Raw genomic sequence first — 10,633 nt, 5'->3', positions numbered from 1 at the left:
GTTATCTTGATTGAACTCAAATGGTATACACTGAATAAAAATGATTGACATATTTTCCTTTCATCAGTTAATATGATACTTAAATTTATAGTGAAAGTGAAATTCACTTTAGGAAGCGTACGAGTGCTGGCTATTTTCGCATTTTTCACTTTGACCAATTTAGGCTGGAGCATAATAACTTGCGTATAGCTCGACTAGAATTTCAGCTTTTGATTTAAAGTCCATTGTTTATTTTTGGGAGAATGATCGTGGGTTATTGAGTATACGTTGCTTCTATTTGCTTTTGGCAGCTTACTGTCTTGTGTATTTTATAATCATTAGCTAACATTTATAACCGATCAAAAAAGTCAAAATATTTATGCATAAGTTCCCGAATGTTGTTTTACAAGAGCCATATTTTTGCACATATAGTTTCCATTTACCATGACTGACGGAAGAAGACATTTTCCACAGGACTTCAATCTATTTCGAAATTTGGTGTAATTTCATTTATTTAGGTCATGTTAGAAACAATCCCTATTCAGTATATTGCCAAAGTTAATCATGTGAAAGTAAAAAATATCCACAAAATAATGACCCACATCATTGGTGTCTGTGGCTCGCCTATGTAGCCTACCGCTTGCCAGACCAGAGGAGCAATGAGATTGTTTATTTGCAGCAAAGCGAGCCACGGCAGACCACAAACAACCTGAGGGACATGATATTGAGTATAGGTCATTATGATACTTTTAGGTGACCCATGCAGGGGGGCATCCATAGCACATCCATGTCCCTCGAGTCAGAACAGAGGAGTAGTGAGATAATGTTTGCCAGCGAAGCAATCCACGTCAGAGTAAAAACTATGCGAGAGGTGTGATGTGAATTATAAATAATTATGGTACTTTCATTTCACGGCAATTACGGTAACCATATATTTTTGCAACTGGTAATTTTGTGTTTATTATGCACTTGTGACCCTTACTATTGCTACAAATCACACGTTTATGGGGTTTCCTCACCCAAAACCCCAGTTTACCCACTAGAGTCGCCCATATGGAGTGTGACATTCAACTATTACAGGTAAAAAAGGAGGATTTTATTTCCTTTCTAATATGCATTTAAACTATGAAGTTGGGCAAATATTTTTAGTGGTGTTATATTTTTTAAATCTGAGAATTCTGGTAGAAGGGTGGTTGTGTGCACCTAATTTTTGCTGGTGGTCTTAGTGTATTAGATCCTTTAAAAAGACCCGAATGACATAACTTTCTTTTAGGTAGACCTAAACCACCCAATAGGGCTTAAGTAAGCATCACAACTTCCCAGTTATGGGGGGCCCGGTTTGGAAGGCGGGATTGTAGGGTACGGTTGAGCACACATTGAATCTAATGCACTTATCAGGAAAGGGAGATGTCCATAAATTTTGTTATAATCTCTACATCAAAATTCATCGCTTAATAATAGTCCAAAAATTCTACAATACATGAATACACAGAGAACAAATTGGGATGTCTTAGCCTAAGCACCAGGTCTTGGCATAGTTTGAACTCCCTTCTTCACCTAGTAAGACCTAATAAAATGCAAATTGAGTCAAGTTAGGGGGGTGCACCCTTCCATAATCTAACTTACATGATATACTACTGTATAACATAAATCAGGGTCCAAACATGATTTTTAAGGCAAACCTTTTAAATCATTACTAAGCATTGCTCCCTATTATCTAAAGGAAACTTGGATCAGCCTGATATGTTTAAACAAGATTTACAAACTTTCCCCACCTTACCATCTAAATTACAGGAAAGTGTACTGACCTTACCTAAGCTAGCATGCAGGATCCTTATCTAGCTAGTCTTAGACATTCTTGCCCCACTTAATGGGACTTACAATGCTGTAGATAGAATCAAATTAAGGATCTATCCCAACTTAACATACAATGCTGTACATTGAATCAAATTAAGGAGGTTTAGCCCAACTTAACCTACCGCATGGTACAAATTATGCAGGTTTAGCCCAACTTGACCTACCGCATGATACAAATTATGGAGGTTTAGCCCAACTTGACCTACCGCATGGTACAAATTACGGAGGTTTAGCCCAACTTGACCTACCGCATGGTACAAATTACGGAGGTTTAGCCCAACTTGACCTACCGCATGGTACAAATTACGGAGGTTTAGCCCAACTTGACCTACCGCATGGTACAAATTACGGAGGTTTAGCCCAACTTGACCTACCGCATGGTACAAATTACGGAGGTTTAGCCCAACTTGACCTACCGCATGGTACAAATTACGGAGGTTTAGCCCAACTTGACCTACCGCATGGTACAAATTACGGAGGTTTAGCCCAACTTGACCTACCGCATGGTACAAATTACGGAGGTTTAGCCCAACTTGACCTACCGCATGGTACAAATTACGGAGGTTTAGCCCAACTTGACCTACCGCATGGTACAAATTACGGAGGTTTAGCCCAACTTGACCTACCGCATGGTACAAATTACGGAGGTTTAGCCCAACTTGACCTACCGCATGGTACAAATTACGGAGGTTTAGCCCAACTTGACCTACCGCATGGTACAAATTACGGAGGTTTAGCCCAACTTGACCTACCGCATGGTACAAATTACGGAGGTTTAGCCCAACTTGACCTACCGCATGGTACAAATTACGGAGGTTTAGCCCAACTTGACCTACCGCATGGTACAAATTACGGAGGTTTAGCCCAACTTGACCTACCGCATGGTACAAATTACGGAGGTTTAGCCCAACTTGACCTACCGCATGGTACAAATTACGGAGGTTTAGCCCAACTTGACCTACCGCATGGTACAAATTACGGAGGTTTAGCCCAACTTGACCTACCGCATGGTACAAATTACGGAGGTTTAGCCCAACTTGACCTACCGCATGGTACAAATTACGGAGGTTTAGCCCAACTTGACCTACCGCATGGTACAAATTACGGAGGTTTAGCCCAACTTGACCTACCGCATGGTACAAATTACGGAGGTTTAGCCCAACTTGACCTACCGCATGGTACAAATTACGGAGGTTTAGCCCAACTTGACCTACCGCATGGTACAAATTACGGAGGTTTAGCCCAACTTAACCTACCGCATGGTACAAATTATGGAGGTTTAGCTACATGGTACAAATTATGGAGGTTTAGCCCAACTTAACCTATCGCATGGTACAAATTATGGAGGTTTAGCCCAACTTAACCTATCGCATGGTACAAATTATGGAGGTTTAGCCCAACTTAACCTACCGCATGGTACAAATTATGGAGGTTTTGCTACATGGTACAAATTATGGAGGTTTAGCCCAACTTAACCTATCGCATGGTACAAATTATGGAGGTTTAGCCCAACTTAACTTACCGCTTGGTAAAAATTATGGAGGTTTAGCCCAACTTAACCTTTTGCATGGTACAAATTAAGGAGGTTTAGCCCAACTTAACCTATCGCATGGTACAAATTATGGAGGTTTAGCCCAACTTAACCTATCGCATGGTACAAATTATGGAGGTTTAGCCCAACTTAATCTACCGCATGGTACAAATTATGGAGGTTTAGCCCAACTTAACTTACCGCATGGTACAAATTATGGTAGTTTAGCTAACTTAACCTATCGCATGGTACAAATTATGGATGTTTAGCCCAACTTAACCTTTTGCATGATACAAATTATGGAGGTTTAGCCCAACTTAACCTATCGCATGATACAAATTATGGAGGTTTAGCCCAACTTAACCTACTGCTTAATACATTCCCGTCTTAACTCAAACAGTTATCAAACCTTTACTCTACTGTACAATGCTAAGTTTTGTAGGATAAAAGATTATACAACTTGGCTTATCAAAACTTTACCTAAGGCACAACTAACAAAAATTCACAACATAACACTTGGTAACTGTAAATAGTTTATTATATTATCAAAACTGGTTTTGATAAGAAATGGTAGATTTTTACTATTCGAGTATATCTTATTTGTAGCTTAGAGGCAAGAGTTTAATAACTTACAAGTAGAGCAACACAAATATGCAAAGAGCTTGTTAATATATAAGACTTTAATTGGTTCATTTAAGAGACTTTAATTTCTAACGAAACTGGACGTCGCTGTAAGAAATGGACGTTTGCTGCTGTTTTGACATTTTTCTCCATATGAATAATGGGCTCTTGGATATAATAACTTACACATTGTTCAATTAAGATGTGAACAACATTTAATTTTTCAAGCCAACTGTTTACTTTTGAAAGACTGATTGTGGGTTACTGCACATGCATAATACCATTGGTTGATCAACCAAGAAATGTAGACTTGTAGGCCTACACATTTTATCAAGAAGAGGAGCATAATCCACAGTAGTTCATGGAAAAGCTATAAATATCTCACCTCTGATGGGTATGTTCACCTTTGAGTTAGTCATTCAGTCCATTATGTGGATCCAGAGACGGGTGACCATCCCAAAAACATAGAGAGGTTTTGGCGAGATGTTAAGTTATATTCTTTGTGGTGGAATAAAAATGGAATATTTTGTTTAACATTTACCTACTTATGTCTTTATCCACCGGGTAAAATTCTTTATAATACGTATTTTTAAGCCTTCAGTTTCTTTTTTTATTAACTATCTTATTAATATATATTTGTTTCACCCGCACAGGAGGTCCAAATATTTACATAATTGCCTGCCTCGAGTTGCCAAGTTGTACCACTGGGTGTTAGTGCCTTGTGCCATGAGCCCCTGCTCGGCTGTAAATGCCGAGCAACCTGAACGAACGAACAAACCAAGTTGCACCCTTAACCTGTGCTCCCACCATCTACAAAGGATCCTCAACCTTCAGCTTCCCAAACTTAAGGTAAGGATTACTGTAATTATGCCTATTTATAATACATTGATAGTGACTCGCGTGTGGCGAACACAGCACATCCATGTACCGTATGCCAGAACAGAGGAGCAGTGAGATAATGTTTATTTGTGAGCAAAGCGAGCCACGTTGGAGCAGAGACAATTTGAAGGACGTGATATAAATTATAGAGAATTATGATAATTTAATAGTAATCCACGCAGATGGTGTGTATAGCACATCCATGTACTGCTTACCAGAACAGAGGAGCAGTGAGATAATGTTTATTTGTGAGCAAAGAAGCCATGTTGGATTAGAGACCATTTGAAGGAGGTGAAATGAATTAGAGAGAATTATGATACTTTAATAGTAACCAACGGTGTGTACAGCACATCCATATACTGCTTAACAGAACAGACGAGCAGTAAGATTATTTTATTTACGAGCGAAGCGAGCTATGTTAGAGTAGAGACCATTTGAGTAACGTGATATAAATTATAGAGGATTATGATACTTTAGTAACCCACACAAATGGTGTGCACATCACATCATGTACCGTTTGCCAGAATAGAGGAACAGTAAGATAAAGTTTATTTGTTAGTGAAGCGAGTCACGGCAGAGCAGAAACCATTTGAGGGACGTGATGTGAATAATAGGTAATACCGTAATTGATACTTTATATTTTTCCAGCTGGTTATCTTGTGTTAATTATGCATTTCTGACAATTACTATTGCTGCAACTTACTCGCTTTTTTTTGAGTTTCACCCTCCAATACCCTGGTTTCCCTCTACAGACTCCTCATAATTGTTTGAACAGGTGTTTTCCCCAAATATTCATGGTCAGTAATGGATGAATCATAACATAAGGAGTAGTAAAATATGGTTCATGTATTTGGCTAGAAATTAAAGTATCGTATATCTAACCTTAATTTCTATCAAAACTGGAAATCGCTATGAGAAATTTACGAGGGCTGGCTATTTTAGTGTTTTTCCCTGTATGACTAAGGGGACTGGGGCATGATAACTTTCATATCGATCGACTATAATGTGAACACCTTAATTTTCACATTTTCTAAATATTTTATTTTTACTTTTGAGAGGCTGATTGCGAGTTACTGCCCATGCGCGTTTGCATTCAATTTTAGCAGCCTTTTTTTGTATGATGTAATTTGCATTCAATTTTAGGAGCCTTTTTTTTGTATGACGTAATCTTTAGCTAGCTTTTATAACAATTTCAGATCTTCCAAATATTCATACTTAAGTTCCCGGATGTTATTTTACAAGAGCCATTTTTTTCCCAATCCGCTTCAGTTCCAGCATGACTACCATCCTAAGAGGAAGACATCTTCCACAAGGGAATTAAATATATTTTGAAATTTAGGGTAATTTCATCTATTTCAGCCATTGTTTAAAACACAGTTAATATATAGCTATTGTTACCCATGTGAAAATAAAAAGTATTCCCAAAATTATAACACGATTGGCATGTGCATCTCATCCATGTACCACCTGCCAGAACTGAGGTGCAGTGAGGTAAGCAATTCACATTGGAGCAAAGAGTATTTATATGAAAGTATTATAAATTACTGGTAATTGTTACTTTAATAGTGACTCACGGGGAGGTCATGTTGCTCAGCTCATCTATGTACTACTACCCAGAACAGAGGAGTGATGAGATAATGATTTTTAGTGAGTCATATTGAATCATGACTATTTAACTTCAAGCCACTTATACGAACCATATATTTTCTCAACTTATCAGGCGTTTATTACGCATTTCTGACTATTCCTCTTACCAAAAATAACTTGATTTTGGTGTTTATCCACCTATAACCCTGATTTTTCTTTGGTGTCTCCCAGAATTGTTATTGTATGGTTGGGGAGGATAAGACAGTTCTTGAACGGGGGGTTTTCCCAAACATTCATGGTCAGAAATAGATAAAAAAAAAAAAAAAAAAAAAAAACGAATAGGAAAAATATATGGTTCATGTATTTTGCTAGGTTTTAAAGTATTATATTTACCAAAAATGGTTGTTTCAATCTTTTTGCTACTTTAGAAATCAATCGTGAATAATTGTGCCTGTGTTGTTGTCATATCACTTCAGGGATTTTTCTTTTTAATATTCTGACATATTTCCCGACAGACCTTCTTAACCAAATGGAAATTTTAAAAGTTTTATGCTACAGGTCTATAAAAAAACTTTTGTAACATTCATTTCTAGAGTATGGAGTTACTTAATGGCTGTTATATTTATAGAAAGTGCTTGTGGTGGTAAATATTTAATAAGGTCTTCTCCATTTACTCACTGGCTTCCACGTGTGTAATAAGTGCATTGGGGGGTGGGGCGCTGGGAAACAATCTATTTATACTGACATCTAATTAAGGCAAGTGTCATGTACATAAGCAGGCCTGTTAAGGTTTAGTAAGTGACACAGAATCATTGATTACGAAAAGGTTTAAAGGCCTCTCATGAATGGCAGGGGCAAGGGATAGTGACATTGCCATATCGAGCAGGACAATGCCATAGAGACTGACCACATACAGATATGATCAGCGCCCAAGCCCCCTTTCTACCCAAGTTAGGACCAATGAGGGCCAGGCATTGGCTGCTGATGACTCGGCAGATAGACCTATAGGCTTGGAGGAAATAGTAATCCTTCTAACCTATAGGCTCCCCCAAACACCCCATCCTTAGCTCACAAGAATAGTGAAGTTGCAGAGACTAAAGGAACTAACGAATTTGAGCGAGACTCGAACCCCAATCTGGCGTTCACCAGTCAGGGACGGTAACACATCGGCCACCACAACCCTAAAGAATCCAATCATTGAGGACAACCACCTATCACTTAAGGCTATGTTAAGTGGGCGTGGTTTAGATGTGATGCATCCATCTTTACATCCACCAACGAAGTTTGTGTTTGTTTGTGAACAGCTTTCTGGCCACAATTTTAATCGTAGAGTAATGACACTTGCAGGGATTAACTTTTATGTAAAAAGTTGAAAATGATTAAATTTTGGGAGGTTAAGGTCAAAGGTCAAGCAATATGTCCAATTCACGTAATCAGCCATAAGTTTGGACATTGTTGTCACAGACACATCAAACTTGGTTCATATTTGAGTGTGAAAATCCACGCCAATTGATACAGGTCAAGGTTAAAGGTCAAGGTCGAGGTTAAAGGTCAAGGTCGAGAAATAAGCTGCCGTGGCGGAGGTCTGCGCTCTACTGAGTGCCCCTTCAATTGACTGTTTCCCTGCCCAAAGTCCAGGTTTCCTATGATACACTTAAACTGTGTATTTTAAGCTGGTTTTGGTGTGATTTATACTTGTCTGTCAATTATACATTGTGTAATACCCTTTTTATGGCATCCCTAACTGTAAAACTCCATTATTCAACGATAATTGGGCCATTTAAGGAGTTGAGAAACTTAGAAGTTAATGGGTTGAACCAACAATAATGGTTGAAAATGCTGGGCACAAAAGAAAACCCACTGAATTAGTATATGGGTCACATATTTCCACTCTTATACTTACAGTTGCTGTTATAAATGTTATTATAAATGTTATTGACATATCTAGTATACCATTATTTTCACTATTTTATATTTACAGTTGCTGTAATAATTGTTATTTTAAATGTTACGGACATGTCTAGTTTTATCATTATTTCCATTATTTTATATCTACAGTTGCTGTAATATTTACTATGGTGAATGTCATGGACATGTCTTAGGTTTATCATTATTTACTTGTTTACTTGTTTTACTTGTTTTGGGTTTAAATCCAACCCTCCACTGAAGTCGAGTGAACTACTACTCTGGCGAGTCCATATTAATCATCTAACGAAACATTTTCATTATAACTTATACAATTCTTTGATTGTAGCATCTTCCAAATCATATTATTTCATATTTATTGCATTAGAATTTTATATTTACAGTTTATCATACAGAATATTTAGCTATAAGTATAATTTTGATATTGAAGTGCACAGGAAAACATTTGAATAAGACTGTTATAACTGTAAAATTAATATTTTTACTTATTTTTCAGACTAGAAAAGCCAAAAGGAAAGGAAGATGATCACAACATCCTGCACAAAACAGAAAATTAAACTGCAAATTTGCCTTAGTATAGTGAGACATTTCTAATGACATCAAGATGAAGATCAGCAGAGGAAGACTATATAATAGATTACTGTAATTTTGTTAATTACTAATTTCCAAAGGAGTACCAACTCATTTCAAGTAATTGACTGAAGCGGCCACTGTATCATCAAGCTTTTTCAGGAGTATTAAAGTACTGTTATGAGAAATATCATTACAGTACTGCAAATATTTTGAATTGTTCAATTGACCAGTTATTGAAGTTTGAGGTATTTGTGTGCTACAATGGGTCACTGCATTTATATACCATAGGTTTAATAGAAATCACTAAAAAAAAAAAAAAAAAAAGTTACAGTAAATAAATTTAAATAATATATATTTTACAACAACGATGTTACAAGATCTCAATCTTAGTGTTTTTATTTCTGGAAGCTGTGAATTTAATCATTAAATTCCTTAATGTTTATGACAATGGTCACTATATCATATAGGTTCGCAATCACTAACAGAAAAAACAAACAAGTTACAGTAAATAAGTAATATAAATTTTACAGCAACGGTAGTACTAGATGATTTCAATCTTATTAGATTATCTTTATTTCTGAAAGCCGTGAATTTGATTATTAAAACTATTAATTTTTACTCAGTCTAGTAACAAGTATCGTCAGAGTTAATTTCAGATGGGTATGCCCGGTAGATATTAGTTTCTGGTTGTTAAAATGGAAGCGTCATTACGATTCACAAGTTAAAATCACCGGGGTTAATATCAGCTATATTTGAAGGTTTACCCGTATGAAAGAATGGTGCCAAATGTTAATATCTTCAGTTAATTTAAAATGGATATACCCGGTAGATATTAGTGGTTGTTTGTTAAAATAGACGCGAAGTTTAAAATCAACTTTTACTTTTTGTCAGTACCCTCGATAACTTTCAAAAAAGCTCTTAATCTGCACAAAGTCAGTTCATTTAAAGCATTATTAGTTAGTTTTTAATTCTCTGCATCTTTCCGTTAATAAATACAGTTGAGGCCATGTTTTTTTTAGTAGATTTTAAAGGACGCAAATTTAACTTAAAAATTAGGTCCTTATCTACATTCATGAACTACTATGATTTTCTAATCAAAATTTTGATTTCAATTCCCTAGTTATTATTTGATATTAAACCATCACAATCATTCGTTTAGATGCTTGCAACCCATTAACGAATGTTAATGAATTCTAAGTACATTTCAAAATAATTAACCGCTATTATCATAGGTAATGTTAAGTGGATTTGTTTTACATCATATATTGTAAATGTTTTTGGAAAAAAGGAGGAAATTTAACGTTAATCTATTAAGACCAACAAATGTAAATGAGGAAGAATTACTTCCTTAAAAAGTTGCTGGTAATGTTTTTCAATTTCAATTAATGTTAAATCAAATGTTAATTTCCTCTGGACCTCTTGACATCTATGTCATATCATTTGTAGAATTGTGTAAAGTACTGTAAACAAGTTATCTAAATGTGTGACTGAAGGGTAATTTATATTAATAATCTTATCAGCACTTAATTCAAATTTACTAAACAATCTCTAAATTGAAGTACATTAATTGTATGTGGATATAACTTCCAAGTAATTATTCTAACTCTATATCATTCTATCTTTGTCCTTCAAGACACTTATCCAATTATCAGCAATTCTGTATTTTCATCTAAACAACCT

General features: G+C 36.2%; 1 long non-coding RNA gene across 1 annotated transcript in view; it reads left to right on the top strand.

The window, feature by feature from the left end:
* Positions 1 to 10,388, top strand: part of LOC137654911 (uncharacterized) — an 11,119-nt gene extending 731 nt beyond the window's left edge. The window contains exons 2-3 of the long non-coding RNA XR_011046742.1: positions 4,642 to 4,837; positions 8,877 to 10,388. This is a non-coding gene — a long non-coding RNA (uncharacterized lncRNA). The remainder of the gene's footprint in view (positions 1 to 4,641; positions 4,838 to 8,876) is intronic.
* The last annotated feature ends 245 nt before the right edge of the window (positions 10,389 to 10,633 follow it).

This window comes from Palaemon carinicauda, chromosome 16, assembly GCF_036898095.1.
Source record: "Palaemon carinicauda isolate YSFRI2023 chromosome 16, ASM3689809v2, whole genome shotgun sequence".
In the NCBI taxonomy this organism is placed as follows: domain Eukaryota; kingdom Metazoa; phylum Arthropoda; class Malacostraca; order Decapoda; family Palaemonidae; genus Palaemon; species Palaemon carinicauda.
Note: the sequence above shows the minus strand (reverse complement) of the source record. Positions and strands in the feature narration are given on the sequence as shown.